The 22551-nt window shown below is 37.7% G+C and overlaps 1 pseudogene; it reads left to right on the forward strand.

Annotated features, from left to right (window-relative positions):
* Nucleotides 1–4851: 4851 nt before the first annotated feature.
* LOC118972190 (protein Shroom1-like) overlaps nt 4852–22551 on the forward strand; it is a 111383-nt pseudogene continuing 93683 nt past the window's right edge.

Below are 22551 nucleotides of genomic sequence, written 5' to 3' on the forward strand. Positions count from 1 at the left end.
TAAAACTAAGAGCTGGGCTATGCGGTCTCCCGGGGATATAGGATAGATTCCTCTGGGAGCCGAACACATGATTTTTACCTGTCCTTCATAATCTTGATCTATGACTCCGGGATGAACTACCAGGCCTTTCAATGCAGCAGAAGAGCGCCCTAGGAGTAACCCAATGGTATTTGGTGGTAGGGGGCCTTTAAAGTCTGAAGGGATAGGCTGAACTCCCATCTGTGGAGTCAACACTATTCTGGTGGTGGCACGGATGTCCAATGCAGCGGCACCTGAAGTGGCTCTCCTTGGGGGGCCTGGTTGTTCCCGAATGACACTTGCGTGCTGGTTGCCCCATATATTTGCGGGCCCTGGTGACGGGGGCCCCTCTGGGCGTTTTTTGGCAACTCTAAGGGTTTCCCTTCTATATCTTTAATAGACCGGCACTCATTAGCCCAATGCCTGCCTTTCTTACACTTAGGGCACAACTCAGGGGTCTTTTGGGTTGTTTGTTCTGAAGCTGGGCTCCTACACTCTCTCTTTATATGTCCTAATTTCCCGCATTGAAAGCATTTGATACTTCTGTTAGTGATCCTGGCTTGTTTGTGGCTCTGTAATATGGCCGCGGCTAGGCCCGCATTGGTGAGTGGCCCTCCTATTTCTCTACAGGCTTTCAACCAGGCATGTATCCCTTTTTGTTTCCAGGGTGTTATTGCCTGTCTGCATTCCTTGGTACATTGTTCAAACACTAATTGCTCCACTAGGGGCATTGCTTGTTCCTGATCTCCAAATATTCTGCCTGCGGCCTCCATCATACGAGCGACAAAGTCAGAAAATGGCTCGCTCAGCCCCCCGATAATTTTTGTCAAATTGCCTGATACTTCTCCTTTGTTGGTGAGGGCTTTCCATGCCTTGGCGGCGCACGTGTTTATTTGTGCATATACCTGTAAGGGGAAGGCGGTCTGGTCGGCTACCCACTGTCCTTGGCCCGTCAGCATATCATATGACCATGCAGGCTGTCCTTCGGCCGCGTTTGCGCGTGCCTGGGTCATGCTGATATCATGCCACAATGCCTTCCATTCTATGTATTGCCCCATACTAGAAAGGCATGCCTTAGTTACATATTGCCAGTCTGCGGGTGTCATGGCTGTCTCTGTTAATCTCTCAACTTGTGCTAATATAGGACTTTTAATTTAGCTAAAGGGCTAAAATGTTTGTGTTTTCCAAGTTTTGTATACGGTGTTTTCAAGTGTACGTACACACACACACACACACACACACACACACACACACACAGAGCTTGCTGGCAAACAATATTTGTATCACCACATTTCTTTGATGTTTTATGAGATAAACTAGGAAAAAAAAACTGTTAATTTTAAATATGTTTATAACAATAAGTGTTGAGAAAATCTGTTTAGGTTTGTCTATGAAGATTCAAATAATGGTAGATTTTGATCCTTGGCAGTAGGCAAGTCTACATTTTATCTAAAAACATTTGCCTGCTTGTTCTGTGAGATTCGTGGAAAATATTTATTTCCTCTAACTGGTGATATTTCCTATGTAATCTAAAAGGTCCAAGGCACCTTTCCCAAATTTAAGTATGTGGAAAAGGTGGCAAAGACACCAGTTTCAGTTTGAATATTTTTATTTTGATATTAATATTTGAAGCTAATACTTATGGGACTTTTTTGATTTTGCTAACATATAAGTAACTTTTTTTACATAAATGAATTCCTCATCCACATGTCTTTTTCCTATTTTTAGAGCATAATTCATTTTGAAGAATTCCTCAATGGAAGTATTTTATATAATTGATAAAAGAAGCTGTGGAATTATCCCTAAGTTATATTGAAAAATATAGGAGATATAGGAAGAAGCTCCCAAAACAAGTAGCAGAACAGTGTGTCTAGTGCAGTACCATTTATGTAAAAATAAGGATGGATGAAAGGGAGACTATATGAGAGAAAGCTTGTATGCATTTGTTTTAAGCACAAAAATTTGTGGAAGCCTTATTAAATTAAAATAAATATAAAGTATGAAAATAAAGTTAACATTAAAAGAAAGCCAGTGTAGGAAAAGGTGGGAAACAGTTCTCAAGCTTCAGAGAATAGTGCCAATTCATAGATTTAGTTTTTGATGTTGAAATAGTTTGTTTCTCTTCTGTCTTTTCAATTTTTGTGGCATGACAGCACATATGATTGCATTTTCTTTTTTAATATTGTGAATTTTAAAATCTTATTTCTTCAACTGATTTTTATATTACCCACTTTTAAACTTTTTTTTTGGAATAATTTACAGAAAGTATGGGAAGAAAGTGAAGAGAATTTCTGTATATCTTTCACCCAACTTTCCCTAATGTTAACATCTTACATAGCAATGGTATGTTTGTTAAGCCTCACAAAATAACACTGGTATAGTATTATTAACTAAATACAGAGTTCAGTCACATTTTTTTAACTGTTGTCCTTTTTCTGTTTCATGATCCAGTCTAGCACATCACGTTGCATTTAGTTACATCCCCTTGGTCTCTTGTAATCTTTGACAGTTTTGTAGTTATTGGTTTTTATAGACCTTGTTTTTCATGACTTGAGTACAACTTTTGAAGACTACTGGTCAAGTACATTGTACTCAATTTGGGATTCTCTGATGTCATCTCATGATTATACTGGGGTTATAGATTTTGAAAAAGAATACAACAAAGGTGAAGTACCCTTCTATCTTACATCAGGGGATACATGATGTTAACATGACTTGTCACTGATGATGTTAAACGTGATCACCTGCTTATGGTGGTGTCTGCCATCTCTCTCCACTGCAAAGTCACTATTTTTCCATTTCCATTCCCTATTCATTGGAAGTGAATCACTAAGTTAAATACACCTATATGAGGAGTAGAATTAAAATCTACATCCTGGAAGAAATATCTAAATATATCATTAGGAATTTTCTATAAGTGAGTGTCTTTAAGAATTCTTCCTTTCTTCCACACCTTTTCTGTCTAGTCATTTATTTGTATCAGTATTGATTCATGGATATTTGTTAATTTTTTGAGTCTTATACTTATCTATTTTGTTGCTCAAATTGTTCTGCCTTCGGCCTTTGGGAGTTCTGTCAGGTTGGTTCCTGTGTCCTTTGATGTGCTTCATCCTTTGTTTACCTCTGTCTTTTCCTACGCAATTCCTTACTTTCTGTCACTACATGGTACCCCAGACTTATCTTGTATTTTTCCTGCCCTAGTTCTGAAATTTCTCCAGCTCAGCCATTTCTCAAGGCCTCCTGGCTCCTGTTGTTGATGAGTTGTGTTTGGAAACCAAGGTATAGGCTGTTGCTGCTCCTGGGGTGTCACCTTTCTAGGCCCTCTCATTTGGTAGTACTAGAAAGGATACCTGTGTATGCCAACCCATGTGTACACATATGTCTAATTATTTCTGTGTCTGGTTATCTGTATGTATATTAAAACAAAGGAGTTTGTACTGATAATGCAACTATAATCCAGCACCACAGGGTCATTCTACCCTTTCCCCTTGCTTAATTGTAAATTCTTTCTCTGACCCTGAGAAACCTGGCTCCCTATTTGTTCAACCTGAGTATACATGTAAACTAGTTTCAGGATTATTAACTCCTTTAAGTTAATAATAACTCCCATAAGAAACCGTGTACCAACTAGAGCACTATGTTTGTGTGTAGGCCTTTCTGTCTTTAGCCAAACAATATCAAGATAAGATATCATTTTTCAAAAAGGTACTTAGGTGAGCTCTATTTCTTATCATCTCCAGGGAAATTATTTTATATCACTTTTAATAGTTAATTGTTAAAAGTAATGGTGCTGCATAAAATGGTGATATATTTCATGATAACCTGAAATATTGGAAGAAAAATATGTAAGATAAGAAACCTTTTGTAGCTTTTATTTTGATATATTTTTTATACTCTAATTTTTTAGAATTAAGATATACAATCTTTATGAAGGTTTTACCTGAACAACACGTTCAACATTCACCTATGTTATCAAGTCCTCACACCCCATTGCAGCCACTATCAGCGTACTAAGATGCTATGGAGTCATTACTTGTCTTCTCCACGCTGTACTTCCTTCCCTGTGACGTACCAATATTGTGAGTGCTAATTATAAACCCCTTAATCCCCTTCTCCCTCCCCATCTACCTCCCCAACCTCTTCCCTTTGGTAACCAGTAGTCCCTTCTCAGGGTTTGCGAGTCTGCTGTTCCTTCAGTTTTGCTTTGTTTTTATACTCCACAAATGAGTCATCAAATGATATTTTAACAGGAATCTATTACAGGAAAATTTCTTACAGATCTGCATTTTGTTTTTCGAGGTAGTGATCTTTAAAATGGAATTATTTTCTCATATATGCCATCTTTAATATACTTAGATATAATCAGTAGTCTGAAAGATATTACCAATTGTAAAATTATTTTCCTAAAATAAGAAAACAATGTTATTCTCAGATAAAAGTATCATTTCCTAGATTGATAGGACTTTAATTACAGATGAAGAAGTCTATTCTATTTGTCCATTTTACCTTATTTAATCTTAGCTAGCCTATCACAAATGAGGTAATATTACTGTTAAAGACCAAGGATATGGAAAATGAGTTAGGAGAAAAATGGAGAAAAAGTGTTCTGTTTGTACATATATTTAATTAATGGGAAGCCATTTCCTAATCCAGTTATGAAATTTTGTTTAGCTTAATTGTTGTATGGTTTTGAACATCTCATAGTTCTCCTGCTAAAGGTTTATTTAAAAAAATGAACCAAATGTAAATAAGTCATGGTAGTTATAGTTCATCAATCTATTAACCACATTCAAACTGTTTTTTTCTACCTCATATATTTGTTCATACAAAGTGGCTTTTTCAATAGCAAAAATTTGCACACAAAATATAAACTATGGCACATTGTTGAATATAGTTTCACTGTGGAAAGCAGTTCTATCCTCTCTTTAACTTATTTAACACTTTTATTTAAATCATTCTTTTCTGTCATTTAGTAATTGTTTATAAGAAAATTTCCTTGCCAAAGTTACACTTTAATTCTTACTGAATGGTTGTTAGGGGGTTAGATTCCTTGTCCTGTTCTTACTTTCAGTAGTAACTCCCGTAATGGAGACAGGAAACCAGTTTGGAGCTATGCAGTGTTTTATGATTCAAAGGGTGTCTGGTGAATTGTGCTATTGTATACATTTTTCCCCATAACTATCACAAAGTATCCTAGTGCAGAAATCGCTTCTCTGTTTGCTGTCTTCTTCATAAATCTTAAGTATTTTTCTGTCACTTAATGAGATCCTATTTCAGGGTACTTTCCTTACTGGTGAGGAACAAAAGATAGAATCAGAAGTAACAGTCCTGACTGCCCTGGGGAGGGAGTGGAATTGATTGGTTTGTCTTGTGTTTGCTTGCACATGTGTTTATAAAGCAAAACTTTATTAATAATCTTTTATGTGCCAGGCCCTTTGTTACGTAACATAAACACAAAGATAAGGAGAGAACAAGATTTATTTTCTCAAGGGGCACAGTTGAGTTGGGTGAGACAAATGCATAAATATGTAGTATCTGCAGCAGCCCAGAGCCTTTATTGTGCTCAGTGCATTCCTTCCTCACGTCCCCAGCCAGGCCAACTCCACTTTTATTTTTAGCAGACGTAGCGCGATAGCTGTGTTACATCTGATATTTTCGAGAATTTTGATCAGTGGAGTGGGAACCTTTATTTTGAGGACATATTTCTTTTTTACTATTCCAATTCATAGTCAAAAGGAATAATGTTCTTTATTATTAAAAACAAATACCAAAGCCTAATAAATCTAAGTTGTCAATTTCTTCATGCAAAAGACAGAGTTGTCAAAACTCTAATGACCTTTTTAACATTTGTAGTGACTACTTAGCAAACAGAGTAATGTCTTGCTTTATTTTTGGTCATTTACATATAATATCCTCTATAGGATGATTCATAAGTGTAAGACTCATTTTTAGCCATAGATTTTACATTCAGTCAGCAAACAGTCTAAACAGATCACCCTAAATCTGGATATTTGACGAAGACTCTCCTTAATCAAACTGTAGTCAGGTGCCTCTGCATTCTCTTTTTGGCTGGAACTTGCTCTTGAGCTCTGTCCTTTGCCTATTTAGTCATTGTAGGGACTTGCTCTTGGGCTCTGTCCTTTGCCTATTTAGTCATTATAGCAAGACTCCTGTTGGCTTAGTTGGGAGAAAATTCCGTGTCCTTGATGTCTGAAAAAGTTCCTCACCCTCCATCCTTGGAATTTGACCACTCTTGGTATCTGCTGAAATTCTTTATCCTCCATCTAAAATCTTCCCACCCTGGCCTGCCCTCAGCAATAATCCTGTTAAGTCAGTTTAGACAGAACACCCTTAGCCCTGTCGTTTCCTCTTAGTAATTTTCCATCACTGACCTCTACCCTGCTTCTTAACTATAAATCTCCGCTTGCCTTTGCTGTATTCATCAGAGTTGAGCCGGATCTCTCTCCCCTACTTTAAGACCTCATTGTAGTAGTCCCCCTGAATAAAGTTGGCCTCAGCATTCTGTAACAAATGTCATGAGTCATTTTTTCTTTAACATACTATAAGTCAGAATGAGCTACAAGTTTTTATTTCATGTTAATAATTAACATATTAATTAAACGTGTGCATGTGTATGCTATATGATTTTGCTATAAACTTCTCAGTAACCTCCAAAATTAGATATTTAGGGGAAAAAATATGGAAGACTTTGAAATGGACCAAAAAAGATTAGTGGGACTCTTCGATGGAAAACTAAGTACTTTCTAGGATACATTCTTCCTGGTTATCTAATTCAGTAGATTTATGCCTTTAACTGGCTTTGAGCTTTTAACAAGTTTTTTAAATTGTAGATAAGTGATTGAAATGGAAAACTGTTCTTGACCATAGACATCAAATGGATTCTTACAGTAAAGAGACACCTGACCCTACCCCCGGCCCTTGCTTGCCACCCACTTGTGGGAAAAGCCAACAACTGCACCTATCTGCAAATTAATTTAAACATTCCTGATTACTTATATCTCTGTGGTATTATCTGAATTTAAATCTTACTGTGTGCAGAAGAATATGTCCGAGGCTGAACTATAATGTAAGCCTGGACAATAAGGCATGGTTGTTAGAAGTGCAGGAATCATCACAAATACAAGACAAAAACTAGGTACAAAAATTGGTCACTCGATTAATCCTTTTATCAAAGCTCTTTTATATTGAGACACATATTGGGACACAAAGCCAATGTCCTTACAAAACCAGGCCACATCTACCGTCTACAAACGAGTATAATAAAATGAGCATCTTGAAAACGTTCAGAACGCAGGAACTGCTTGCAAAGCACCCTCTGGGGCGCAGGCCTGAGCCCAGTTTCCATAGGAGCGCGCAGATCCGGCGCGTAGGGCTCTGTTCCGGAAGTTATTCCCGTCAGTACCGTTCTTCCTGTCAGAGCTGGTCTCACTTTTCCTCAGGCGTAGGCCGAAGCCGACTGCAGACGAGTTTTGGACGGAAGGGCCTGCCGTATGGGGGCGTGGCCACGCAGCCGACTCCCCGCCAACACAGTTAACGTGCCGGCAGCGGCCAGTCGGTGGCGGCTGCTCTCGCTTTGTAGACCTCTTGTGGCCTGGCTGGGGACTCCGAACCTCAATAACGAGGTAAGTGCCGCGGTCTGGGAGCCGGTGGAGCTCCTTTTCGGGCCTCAGAGCGGCTCTTCTGCGTCCCTCCGTCGAGCGCGTGGTCTGACGCGGAGCGAGAGTGGGGAGCGCAGCTGCAGGTTCCCCGGAGCCCGCATGATGGCAGCAGGACCTCCCCTTCTCGGTCTGTAGGCGTGATCCCTCACACCTTGTGTACCAAACATAATACCCCTCAATCCCCTTCACCCTCCCCACTCCTCCCCTTTGGTAACCGCTGGTCCCTTCTTGGAGTCTGTGAGCCTGCTGCTGTTTTGTTCCTTCAGTTTCGCTTTGTTATACTCCGCAAATGAGGGAAATCATTTGGCTCTTGTCTTTCTCTGTGGCCTATTTCACTGAGCATAATATACCCCAGCTCCATCCATGTTGTTGCATGTGGTAGGATTTCTTTCTTTATTCTGACTGAATAGTATTCCATTGTGTCTATATACCACATCTTCTTTCTCCATTCATCTACTGAGGGACACTTAAGTTGCTTCCCTATCTTGGCTATTGTAAATAGTGCTGTGATAAACATAGGGGTGCGTATGTCTTTTTGAATCTGAGAAGTTGTATTCTTTTGGTAAATTCCTAGGAGTCAGAATCCAGGGTCAAATGGTATTTCTATTTTTAATTTTTTGAGGAACTTCCATATTGCTCTCCACAATGGTTGTACTAGCTTACATTGCCACCAGCAGTGTAGGAGGGTTCCCTTTTCTCTGCACCCTCTCCAGCATTTGTTGTTTTTAGTCTTTTCCGTGCTGGCTATCCTAACTGGTGTGAGATGATATCTCATTGTGGTTTTAATTTGCATTCTGTGATGATTAGTGATGTGGAACATCTATTCGTGTGTCTGTTGGCCATCTAGATTTCTTCTTTGGAGAATTGTCTCTTCATATCCTCTGCCCATTTTTTAATCGGGTTATCTTTAATTTCTCTCATGAATGTCTTGTAGTTTCAGAGTATAGGTCTTTCACTTCCTTGGTTAGGTTTATTTCTAGGTATTTTATTCTTTTTGATGCAATTGTGAATGGCATTATTTTCCTGATTTCTCTTTCTGCTGGTTCATCATTAGTGTACAGGAATGCAACAGATTTCTCTGTATTAATTTTGTATCCTGCAACTTTGCTGAATTCAGATATTATACCTAGTACTTTTGGAATGGATTCTTCAGGGTTTTTTTAATGTACAATATGATGTCATCTGCAAACAGTGACAATTTAACTTCTTCCCTACCAATATGGATGCCCTTTATTTCTTTGTGTTGTCTAATTACTGTGGTGCTGACCTCCAGAACTATGTGGAATAAAAGTGGAGAGAGTGAGCATCCTTGTCTTGTTACTGATCTTGGAGGAAAAGCTTTCAGGTTCTCGCTGTTCAGTATGATGTTGGTTGTGGGCTTGACATACATGGCCTTTATTATGTTAAGGTACTTGCCCTCTGTATCCATTTTGTTGAGAGTTTTTATCTTGAATGGATGTTGAATTTTATGAAGTGCATTTTCGGCTTCTATGGAGATGGTCATGTGGTTTTTGTCCTTTTTGTTGATGGGGTGGGTGATGTTGATTGATTTTCTAATATTGTACCATCCTTGCATCCCTGGATGAATCCCACTTGATCATGGTGTATGATCCTCTCGATGTATTTTTGAATTTGGTTAGCTAATGTTTTGTTGAGTATTTTTGCATCTATGTTCATCAGGGCTGTTGGTCTGTAATTTTCTTTTTTGGTGGGGTCTTTGCCTGGTTTTGGTATTAGGGTGATGTTGGCTTCATAGAATGAGTTTGGGAGTATTCCCTCTTCCTCTATTTTTTGGAACAGTTTAAAGAGAATGGGTATTATGTCTTCTCTGTGTGTCTGATAAAATTCCGAGGTAAATCCGTCCGGCCCCGGGATTTTGTTCTTGGGTAGTTTTTTTATTCCTGATTCAATTTCTTTGCTGGTAATTGGTCTTTAGATTTTCTGTGCCTTGGTCAGTCTTGGAAGGTTGTATTTTTCTAAAAAGTTGTCCATTTCTTCTAGTTTATCCAGTCTTTTAGCACACAGTTTTTCATAGTATTCTCTAATAATTCTTTGTATTTCTGTGGTGTCCATAGTGATTTTTCCTTTTTCCTTTTTATTCTGTTTATGTTAGACTTTTTTTCTTAATAAGTCTGGCTAGGGGGTTATCTATTTTTATTTTGTCAAAGAACCAGCTCTTGGTTTCATTAATTTTTTTATTGTTTTATTCATCCCAATTTTATTCATTTCTTCTCTGATCTTTATTTTGTCCTTCCTTTTACTGACTTTGTGCCTCATTTGTTCTTTTCCAGCTTCAATAATTGTGAATTTAAACTATTCATTTGGGATTGTTCTTCATTCTTTAAATAGGCCTGGATTGCCATACACTTCCCTCTTAGAACTGCCTTTGCTGTGTCCCACAGAAGTTGGGGCATTGTGCTGTTGTTTTCATTTCTATCCATATATTGCTGGATCTCCATTTTAATTTGGTCATTGATCCATTGATTATTTAGGAGCATGTTGTTAGGCCTCCATGTTTTTGTGGCCCTTTTTGTTTTCTTTGTACAATTTATTTCTAGTTTTATATCTTTGTGATCTGAGATGTTGGTTGGTACAATGTGAATCTTTTAAAATTTACTAAGGCTCTTTTTGTGGCCTAGTATGTGGTCTATTCTGGAAAATGTTCCATGTGCACTTGTGAAGAATGTGTATCCCGCTTCTTTTCAGTAGAATGTTCTATAGATGTCTGTTAGGTCCATCTGTTCTAATGTGTTGTTTAGTGCCTCTGTGTCCTTAACTTATTTTCTGTCTGGTTGATCTGTCCTTCAGAGTGAGTGAAGTGTTGAAGTCTCCTAGAATGAATGCATTGCATTATATTTCCCCTTTTAATTCTGTTAGTATTTGTTTCACATATGTAGGTGCTTCTGTGTTGGGTGCATACATATTTATCATGGTTATATCCTCTTGCTGGACTGACCCCTTTATCTTTATGTAATGTCTTTCTTTATCTCTTGTGACTTTCTTTTGAAGACTATTTTGTCTGATACAAGTATTGCAACTCTTGCTTTTTTCTCCCTATTAGTTGCATGAAATATCTTTTTTCCATCCCTTCACTTTTAGTGTGTGTATGTCTTTCAGTTTGAAGTGAGTCTCTTGTTGGCAGCATATATATGGGTCTTGCTTTTTTATTCATTCTGTAACTCTGTGTCTTTTGATTGGTGCATTCCGTCCATTTACATTTAGGGTGATTATCGATAACTATGTACTTATTGCCATTGCAGGCTTTGGATTCGTGGTTACCAAAGGTTCAAGGGCAGCCTCTTTACTTCTACCTGTGTAACTTAACTCAATTATTATACTATTATAAACACAGTCTGATGATTCTTTATTTCTCTCCCTTCTTTTTCTTCCTTCTCCACTCTTCATATGTTAGCTGGTTTATTCTGTACTCCTTGTGTTTCCCTTGACTGACTTTGTGGATAGGTGATTTTATTTTTCAATTAGGTAGTATAGAGTTGGTCTACTGCCTTTGCTGTGGTTTTATTTTCTCGGTTTACAGATATTTGGCCTAAGGCATACTTCCATCTAGAGCAGTCCATTTAAAATACACTGTAGAGTTGCTTTGTGTGAGATAAACTCCCTCAACATTTGCTTATCTGGAAATTGTTTAATCCCCCCTTCAAATTTAAATGATAATCATTCTGGATAGAGTATTCTTTGTTCTAGGCCCTTCTGTTTTATTGTGTTGAATATATCATACCATTCCCTTCTGGCCTGTAAGCATTCTGCTGAGAAGTCTGATGATAGCCTGATGGGTTTTCCTTTGTAGGTGAACTTTTTTTCTCTCTCTGGCTTCTTTTAATACTCTGTCCTTGTCTTTGATCTTTGCAATTTTAATTATTACATCTCTTGGTGTTGTCCTCCTTGGGTCCCTTGTGTTGGGAGATCTGCGGACTTTCATGACCTGAGAGACTATGTCCTTCCCCAGATTGGGGAAGTCTTCAGCAATTACTTGTTCAAACACACTTTCTATCCCTTTTTCTCTTGCTTCTTCTTCTGTTTTTGCTATAATGCGAATATTGTTCCAATTGGATTAGTCACACAGTTCTCTTAATATTCTTTCATTCCTAGATGTCCTTTTTTCTCTTTCTGCCGCAGCTTCTCTTTATTCCTGTTCTCGGATTTATATTCCATTAACAGTCTCTTCCATCTCATCCAGTCTGCTCTTAAATCCTTCCATTGTTTGTTTCATTTCTGTTATCTCCCTCCAGAATTCATCCCTTAGCTCTTGAATATTTTTCTGTGGCTCCATCAGCATGGTTGTGACTTTTATTTTAAATTCTTTTTCAGGAAGATTGGTGATTTTAGTTTCAGCAAGCCCTCTTTCTGGTATTTGAGGGATTTTGTATTGAATAAGGTGCTTCAGCCTTTTCATGGCAATGGAAGTGGTTGCTGGTGAGTGGCGCCTGTGTCAGCTGGGAGAACAAAGTCTGTTCCTGCTAGCGGGTCGCCTTGCCTGTCTCTGCTGTCTATACTGGTTAACTGCACACAGGGAGCTGCCTCTGGGTTAATCCCCTAAGCTGCTGTGGGCGGGGCTGCACTTGGGAAGGCCTAGGGGAAAGGTGGGGGTCACAGATCATTGGCATGTGTTCTGCAGCAACAGCAAAGCCCCTTCGTGCTTCCTGGTCTCTGCACCCATCTCCTCTACTGTGCCAGTCAACCGTGTACAGCGCACAGCCCCTGGGTTAATCCTGTAAGGTGCCATGTGAAGGGTGGCCTTTGGGATTGCCTAGGGTGCTGGTGGGGGTCACTCCTGACTGGCACATGTTCTAACACGAGAATAGAGCCCCTTTGTGCCTCCCAGACTCTATGCCCGTGTCCACTATCTGTGCCAGTCAGCTGCGCATAGGGAGATTCCTGTGTGGTTGCTGTAGGTGGGGCTGCTCTCCGGCTGGTCCACAACAATGGTGGAGACCACCAGTTTGCTTGCAGGTGACACTGGGGAAGAAGGAATGGCAGACTTGTTATTGGTGTGAGGGGCCTTGGAGCTGAGTTGCCACCTATGGCTATAGGGCACCTGAAGTTCCTTAAAGTTTCCACCCTGCTGGGCTGAGTGTGCTGGGACGATTTTGTCCACCTGTTAAACCCTTTTCCCTTTAAGGCTTTTAAAGTGCCTGCTTTTCTTTTGTCCCAGTGCACCTGACTGTGGGAACCTGTTTGCAGTTTTAGTGTTGGATTTTGCTTTTCCGCTCCTCTAATATGCAGAGCACCATGCAATGTGTGTCTGTGCTCCTGGGGCAGATTATTTGAGCTGGTTATTTAGCAGTCCTGTGCTTCCACTCCCTCCGGACTCTGATTCTTTTCTTCCCGCTGGTCAGCTGGGGTGGGAGAATTGCTCAGGTCCTGCAGGGTCAAGGCTTTGTATCTTACCTTTTTCCGTGAGATATTGGGTTCTTGTAGATGTAGCCTGGCTGGTGCACTGTATCTTCTGGTCACTCTTGTAGGAAGAGTTGTATTTGCTGTATTTTTTAGATGTATATGGTTTTGGCAGGAGATATACGCCACCTTACTCACTCCGCCATCTTTTGCTGTCTAGAATTTTTAAATTGTTGCTCATCACAAGTAAAAAGAAGTAAATTCAATAATTTATTCCCCAAATGGCCAAATTAGAAATCCCCATATAAAAAACATAAATTTTGTTAAGTATAAAATATTTCAAAAATGGAAAATGTTGTAACAAATGATCCTTACTCTACCCTGTGTTTAGCGCATGTCAGTATTTTTCTGAATTGTAGTATTTAATTTCACCCACCTTCTTTTCCACCTCAGAGGTAATTACTCTTACAGTGTGTGCTTTTCTTATACATATTTTTCATAATTTTAGTAACATATACCCACTGTATAGTATTGTGTTGTATAGTTTTAAACTTTGCCTGTGTGGTGTGATACTGTGTCATACTACATGTATCATCTAAAAGTGACCTTTTTTGCCAAACATTATTTTCAAGGTTTATCTGTGATATGCTTGCAAGTCCTCTGTATTGATTTAAAATACTACATTGCTTTTGCTTCATTTATATACAATTTTTTATCTCACTTGCAACATTTTATTGTTGCAACATTTTGTTGTGTGACATAAGAATGCTGCCATATAGAGTCTTGTGTGCAGCCTTTTCCTGTTAGGAGAGCTGTGTCTCTGGACAGATTCCTGGAAATAGGATTTTTATTAAATGTTGCTGGAGTTCCCTCCAGATGGAGTATACCAGTTTACATTTCTACCAGCAGTGTATGACCGTGCCTGTTTCCTTGCAGCCTCATCAACAGAATGTATTGTCAATTTTTTTGTTTTGCAATCTCGCAGATATGTCATGAATACTCAGAATTTTTAATGTATCTAAGAAACACAGATATACTCTTTTTTCTTTGTACTGCAGGCTTCCCTAGAATAGTACGAGCTATTGGAATAATTGTTTTCTAAGAACCCTGGGGGGTTTTGTTGCAGGTTAATTAAAATGCATGGCAGAGTCACTGCATTACCAAAAGAGGCTGGCTAGTTGACTGTAGCAGATAGCCAACTAAGAGTCAGTTCAAAGTAGACTTTACCTTTATGTTTGCTCACAGCTTTGTAGATCAGAAACTTATCATTGTTACCCCACAAGTATAGGTCATTCTCTCAAAAGCAAATTCACATGAACTGTAAGCTTATAGAAGTCTGTGTACATGAGAAAGCTAGTTTATTAAGAAATATATCTAATGTAGATAGTAGCGCTCACCTTGTAAAACACATTATTTTCCTTTCCTTTGACCTACATTAGCTGCTTGGAATATAGAGCCACGGAAAGGGTTTTATTTTAGTTGCATGATTCAGTGTTCAGTTATGACACATCTGTTCCCATTATTGAGTTATTCCAGTACAAATTGGATTTTTTTAGTCTCTGAGCAGGGGAACTCTTCTTGGAATCTCCTTGAGTTGGACACTGCCAGCTTTTGCTCTTTGTGGTTCCCTTTTTGTGTCATTGTCTACCAAAGAGGTGATGCAGGTTACATCACCAGGCTAACTGAGGGCTTGTGCATGGCTGGGCTCTACATGACGCCTCCCTTTCAGCACCTGTGTTGTGTGCTCTGTGTGTAAGTCCTCACTCCTCCTCCTGCTCTCATAGATTATATTGAATGCATTCTTTTGCTGTTTGGGCTTGTCAGTCGTAGTGATGACCTACAAGTTTGTCCTTCAGTTTCTGTCTTCATATTTTTTCCTGTCGTTTCTCTTTCATTTTGTTTCTTCTCTGTCAGCACATATGATTTCCATTATTATGCCACTGTTATCGCCCACTCAGTTTATTTCTCTTTCCTTCCTTCTTTTCCATCAAAATCATACTTTTCCACATTTCTAACAATGATAGTTCTGTGCGCTTTTGGTTGAAGAATCATGAAAAAAAAACATTGGCCTTCAAACAGTGCATGGCGTTCTGATGATACTGGGTGTTTTTAGGTCTGTTTGTTGACTTGTAGGTTATCTGTCAACCAACTTCATAATTAGTAGGTGCAAATGCATTGTCAACCTTTTAAATCCTAACTAAAAGGCTATTGGGAGCTAGCTAGCTGTCAGTGGTACAAAAATGTAAATGCTCGGAGGAAACTTAAGTGCTTGAGGTGAGTACTTGTGAGAAAAATAAAACTGTAACTCCATTTTTACATAAAGTGAATATACTTATGTTTTTTATATACTGAGCTTATCAAATTTTCTTGCTGCCTATACACTGGTACTGAAGAAATCAGCATACTGAAGGAAAAGCACTAAAGTCAGTATACATACTGAAAAAAAAAAGGCTGTAAAAGCACTTCTTGGCATTGGCGTGAAACAAAGTGCATGAAACATTCCTTTTGCTTTTAAGTAGTACCCTGATGTAGTACTGGCAACCATAAAACTTCTTCCATTGGAATTTTAAAATTGGAGTCTCGCTTTCCCATAATTCGAATGCAGTGCAATTGAGGACTAACTCTGCAATCGATTAGTTAAGTTTGGTTTATAGTGCTTAGCAAATGGTATATAGTCACCTCAAGCACCAGCAGGGTATAGCACTTAGAAACATTCGTTAATAAATTTTAGTGCATAATTTATCACTTGTTATTAATTATTTTTTGAATGACTCAATTTTCAAAAAAATGTCATAAATCCCTATTACGTTGCTTATAAAATGTAGCCATTCTTTTTTACTTAAACCTAGTCTAATGACTTTTCATTGATGCATGTATTTTATTAATTGAGATACCTAAAATAAAATGCACAAATCTTAGTGTACAGCTTGAGGCATTTTGACATGTATATACATTCATGATCACTTGATATCACTGAGATCAAGATATCAGACATTCTAACTAATTTTTTTCCTCTTTCATCAATTTCACCCATCCCCCTATCTCCTTCCCTGTGGCAATCATCAGTCTGTTCTGTGTTTATGGATCGGTTTCTGTTTTGTTTTCAGGTTCCACATAGAGTATTTGTCTTTGTTTTATTTCACTTAGCTTAATACCTTCTAGGCCCATCTATGTTGCACATGGTGAGATTTCATTAACTTTTATGACTGAGTAATACTCCGGTATATACATATGTACCTCATCTTCCTTATCCATCTGTCTGGTGATGGACACTCACATTGTTTTCATATTTTGGCTATTGGAATTGATACTTCAGTGAACATAGGGGTACATACATCATTCTGACTTAGTGATTTTGTTTTCTTCAAGTTAAATTCTCAGAAGTGGAATTACTAGGTCGTATGGTATTTTTCCTTTTTTGAGAAACCTCCATCTCCATACTGCTTTCCATAGTGGCTGCATTAACTTACATTCTCATCAACAATTTAGGAGAGTTCCTTTCTCCACATTCTCTCCAATTCTTGTTATTTCTTGTCTTCTTGAAATTAGTAGCCAGTGTGACTGGTGTGAAGTATCTCATTGTGATTTTGATTTGCATTTTCTTGATGATTAATGATGTTGAGTATCTTTTCACATCTGTTGGCCATCTATATGCCTTCTTAGGAAAAACGTCTATTTGGGTGCTGTGCACACTTTTAAATTGGACTACATTATTTATTTTCTTTCTGGAGTTGAGTTGTATGAGTTATTTTATATATTTTGTTTATTAGCCCCGTATTGGATATATAATTTGCAGATATATTCTCCCGTATGGTAGGTTGCCTTTGCATTTTGTTGGTGGTTTCCTTTGCTGTGCAGAAGCCTTTTAGTTTGATGTAGTCCTACTTGTGTATTTTTGCTTTTGGTTCCCTTGCCTGAGGAGACACATCCCCCCCAAAAATTACTAATATGAATGTTCAAGAATTTAGTGCCTATGTTTTCTTCTAGTTTTATAAAAACTGTGTTTTAAAGTTTCAGGGTTTATATTTAGGTGTTTAATCCATTTTGAGTTTGTTTTTGGATGTGGTGTAAGACAGTGGTCCGGTTTCATCCTTTTTCAGGAAGCTATCCAATTTTCCCAACAACATTTACTGAAGAGAGTCTTTTCAATGTGACTTTTTTCTACATGGATCTAACTTCGAAACAAATTCTAAAGAGGGCAACATATCTAGTGGGAAAGAAACCTGATGACTCTGCATTCTGTTGGTATATACTTACTGCATTTGAAACAGTGAATGAAAAAATGATTATTGCAAACTTTCTGGTTATTAATTTAACAAATATTTATTGAACAATTACTGTATGTCATCCATTGTGTTAGGTCGTAAGATTCAGTGTTGAGTAAAACAAGATACTTGACCTTCATGGAATTTATTACCTACTGGAAAAAGACACATTAAACATAATTAGATTAAAAGTAAAATATTGAACTAAAACTAACAGTCATGATAAGTTCTAGGAGCACTCTAAGTGTTCACAAATGGAATGATTTACCTTCTCCGGGAGGCCAGAAAATAGTTCACTGAGAAGTGACAGTTGAGCCACCATCAGAGGGATCAGATGTTTACAAGCTAACTTGCATAGAAAGAGCATTCATACTAGAGGATATTGCAAGTATAAAGACTTGGAGGTAGATGTGATCATGGCGAGTGTGAAGGAATAAACAAGGCCCATGTGACCATCCTAAGAGCAATTGGAAGCCACTGGGGAGAGTTAAGTAAAGGTGTGACATCAGATCTGCATGTTAAATAATGTGTTATGACTTAATTATGGATAACTGGGGAGGGACAAGTGTGAGTTGGAAATAATTTTAAACACACTCAAGAGGAAATGCCAGCTAGGCAGTTGTGTATTTAGATCTGGACCTAAAAGAGAGATCACAGACAAAGGTAGAAAATTTAAGTCATCTTTGTTTAGGTGGCAGATTAAAACAATATATACATGTACAATTATTTAGGGTTCAAAAGTATTTTGTGAAGAGTTGCCCTTGAACTCATGACTGATGAGAGGTCTGTGAGCCTTAAAAAACCAAGACAGATTGTGTAGAGAGGCAGTAGGAAAACCAGGAGAGTGATCTGTCCTGGAGACCAAGGACAGAGTGTTTCAAGGAGGAAGCAGTCAACAGTGTCAAATGCTGCTGAGATGGCAAGTAAATGAAGTCTGAAAAATTCCTGTTGAATTTTGTGATAACTTTAAGTGGACCATTGGGAAGGGAAACTGGAATTATGTGGAATGCATGAAATAGTTTGAACTCTTTAAAAGCTTAGCTCTGAGGCAGTTGAAGAGAGAGGGTGCTCCTAGTAAACTTTGTAGTGTGGATGTTTTGTTTTGTCTTTAGTGAAAATAATCCTGGCATGATTAAAAATCACTAGGAAACATCCATTTAAGAAAGTGACAATGCTAGAGGAAAGCAATAGTCTATAGAAAGGCTTCTAGGAAAGCAGAAAAGGATGGGATCCAAAAACACAATTAGGAAACTAACCTGACATATGTGTAGGGGTATTTCTTATAACTTTATTAATAGAGGATGAGGATGCAAGTTAGTTTGTATTTGTGGTAATCACAGATTATGGTCCCCATCTGATATTTACTTTCTCCATGAAATTGAAAAAAAAGAGGGAGAAGGTCTGATGTTTTAGGAAAGCACGCAAAGGTTTATGATAGTTGTTATAGAGTGTATTGACCAAGAAGATACAGTAGGGTTGCTAGGAAGTGTAGAGGCCCATTGAAGGTTAGCCATGGGTGATTTATAGTAGAATCTCAAGTACTTCCTGCCTCCTTCGGGTGCTGTGAAAAAGACTCAGAATGTTGCTTTCATCCAGTATCAACTAGAGGAAGTAAGGTATTGGCAAGTGTTGATCATGTACCCAACCTGGATAAAAGAAGGAAAATTAAAAAAGCCTAATAACCCTTTGAGAGATGGTGAAAGGGGTCAGTGAACTGGTGGTTTCAGTGAAGTCACAGACCATGTGGTGGATGAAGTTGAATAAGCAAGCCAATGGAAGTTGTGCTCTCATTGTGTGGAGTATTTGAATTCATGATTTTAGAAATGGAATAGTTATTAGTGAATGACAAGGAATACAGTGTGACCATGGCATTGGGTGGCTGAGATGGAATAGATTAGGTCATTAGAAAAGAGGAAGTTAAGAAGTGAGGATATAATATCAGATGGGTTATTCAAGTGGACATCTACCTCACCCAGAATGATGGCAAAACTTAGGATGGAGAGAAACTGTAAATTGGTTGCCAATATCTTCAATGGATAAGGGATGAATGATACTAATAGAGGGTAAGAGAAGGTGTTAAGGCTAAATCCAAGAGCCTTGAAGAAACAGGATGAGGTTGATAATGTTATTTTGGTGAGAAGAACTTGAGGGATTGTGTGTGCCAGGCACTCTTGCAAGGCACAGAAACACTGTAAATATTGCAAGGCCGTGTCCTCTGAGAGGAGCTCAGACTATAGAACAAGACAGCCACATGTGCAGTTAGTGACAGTACAGTGAGATCCTACCTACAAAGTATAGTGGGAACCTCAAGGAAGAACAGGTTATGTTTAGCTGAAGAAAACATTGAAGGTTTCACAGGAGAGATGATATCTGAACTGAAGTTTATGTAGTTTCTCAAGTGGAGAAGGCGAAGGACATTACAGGAAGAATTATAAGATGTACAGTTCCTAACAATGACAGAGGAACATACACTCAAAATGATAGCATCCCTTCTCGTACTATGCACTTCGTAATACGGAGTTCTTTATCATTATAATATCTCCATCTCTTTGCCAATAGTTCTATTTTTTTGTTGTAGAGTTCAACATTATTCTCTAATAGGATGAGTGAAAGCTTGTATCTGGTGTATGTATGTCCTTGTGTTTTTGGTGTTTCTTTTAAAATTATGGTTGAAATAATATATTACCAAAAACAAATGCATAGAGGCTCTATAAATAAATAAAATACAATTCTTTGACATTTTTGCCATTGTTGTTACAAACACTCCTTCAGGAAATGAAATGTCTACCATTATGGGTGAAATTCTGTTTTAAACCACAAGGATACAAAGATGAACATGATGGTCTCTGATCTCAGGGAACTTTATTATGATCCAGGAACAAGATGTACAGGTAATATCAATATATTAACCGCAGGGAATGCTGTGACCTTTTTAGAAGTCACAACTTACTTCTCTTAAATCCTCAGACATGTTTTTAGAATGTTGATGAATTTTTTCGCTGTTTATGGAATAGGTTTGACTTCATCAAACAATATAGTTAAAACAAAAATTTGGTTCAAATGGTAGAGTCATCTATAATAAGACTCAAAAGAAAGTATGTTCCTTCTTGAATTAAGAGCCTTCCTAATTTTGGCTTTATTCCTCAAAGGTTGTGAAGATGAGAAAAGAAGTGAAGAAAATCTGAGCTTTGGTTTTCTGAAAATTTGTCAGGAGTGTGAGCAGACTGAAGTCAGAAAAGTTAGTCACTTAAACTAATGGTCCTGGGACTAATGAAATGTCAAACGTTGTCTTTATTCATATTCACAAAAGTGAAGGGTGGGACCTAGAGGAATAATTAAATATCTTACTCATGCAGCACTTTGTTTTATATGTGGAAAGGATGTGAGATCAAATGTGCTGTGTCAGCATGTCATTATATGGTTTGGACCTTACTGACTTTAAAATATGTGATGAATTTTTCTGATTTTCCCCAAAACACTCCTTTTGGCCATTTTGGAATGAAAGCTCTTTGGGGTTGCATATGTGTTTTATGTTACTGGAAGTTAAGATGTTGCTATAGTATAACAAATGTACTAATACCTTGGATCAGTTATAAAGATTTTATATCACTTTATTCCTTGAATTGGTAATTAATTTGAAATTCTCTGTATCTTGTGGAAGTGCTTATGAAAACAATGTGTTCAACCTAATTTTTTTGAAAATATACTTTGTAATTTTAGTTTCACTAGTATTAGGGGCAAATATGCTATTTATAATTTTCATGCTTTAAGGTGTGTTTCATTCTTTTAAATATTTCAGAAGGTAACCTTCCTTTCTAATATAATCAGATTTTTAAGTTACATATTCCATTAATTCTAGAGAACAAGTGTTCATTTAATAAAATTTAAGTCAACCTTTAATTATTGCTTATGAAATTTGTATTACGTTAAAACAATGTGTCAATCTGTTATTTAAAAAATATTATTTGATCATCTTATAAAGGAATAGAAGGCAAACTGTTCTGTTAATAAGTCTTTAATATACTGCTAGTACAATGCTTATCTTTGTGAAAAACTTGAGTTCGTTGATGGAATTGGGGCATGTATTGGGCAAGGGGAGGACAGTACAGGATGACAGAGCGTTTGTTAGTTGGAGATTTATTATGCCTTTTTAAGAGAAATGAAGAGATTTTTCATTTGATAGGAGTCTAAGAGTCTAAGATAAATGGTTTTCTTCGCTACATATTGTATTATCTGTAGGGGTACTGAAGATGCACTGTTAAAAAACCAGAGACGGGCATGATTGCTTGAAGAAATCCATGCCATGAAGGTAAGGACTTCCGTGGGTGTGTACATATGTTGTCTCCATGTCTCCTGTCAGCCTGCACTTTGTGGGTGTGCAGGGGGTAGAGGTAGTGGTTGTATTTATTTGAATATTACTTCGAGTTGACTAAGACTTATTTATATGGGTCTGTTTAGTGCAGAATGTGCACATCTAGAAAATTGTAATGTTTAAGCTTGCCTTTTTCCATGTCTTTTTATGGAATTTGTTAAAGTACTAGACTGATTTGAGCCTAACAGTGCTAAACTAAACTCCTGTATGTTTAATGATGCCTCATGCCTAAGGTTTTTGTTTTTACTGTAACGTTAGCCATAAAGTCTGAGAAGTTCAAGCAGTGAATGTTCATGCTGTTTGGCAGTGTGGGTGGTGATATTGGAGGCTGACATCATGCTTTGCCTATTGCCAACTCAATAAAGTTTTGTGTGGTGGTGTCAGCATTTTATTCAGCTCTGTAGTAACTTGAGATAAAATTAGTGTTGGGTCAAAATGATCCATGTTTTTGTTTCTTTCAGCCAGACTCTTCACTAACATAATTTTTAGGTCTTCTCACTGCTGTTACTTTGTGGAAAATTTCATTTACCAAATGACATACTATTGAATGTTTGGGAGACTGTTTTATTGCAGAACTTAAAAACAGCATTTGGTACCAACAGTTACCTTAATTGTAGGGTCATTTTGCATGTATAGCTGACTGTTACGTTTTGGTATTACTTCTAAGTTTTGAGATAGATAAGAAAGCAAGACAATTCTCCAATAATGCTTTAACTGAGTTAGATTATCAAAACTTCTCAGCATGTTTTCCTTTTGAAGAGATGATTAAGTGTTTTATAGGACAAAATTACCACAGTTAATCTGAGTCAAAGTTGTAGGACATGGTTTTTCTTTGGTGTGAAGTATGTTTTTTGTGAGGTAT

This window comes from Manis javanica, chromosome 14 (assembly GCF_040802235.1).
Source record: "Manis javanica isolate MJ-LG chromosome 14, MJ_LKY, whole genome shotgun sequence".
In the NCBI taxonomy this organism is placed as follows: Eukaryota; Metazoa; Chordata; class Mammalia; order Pholidota; family Manidae; genus Manis; species Manis javanica.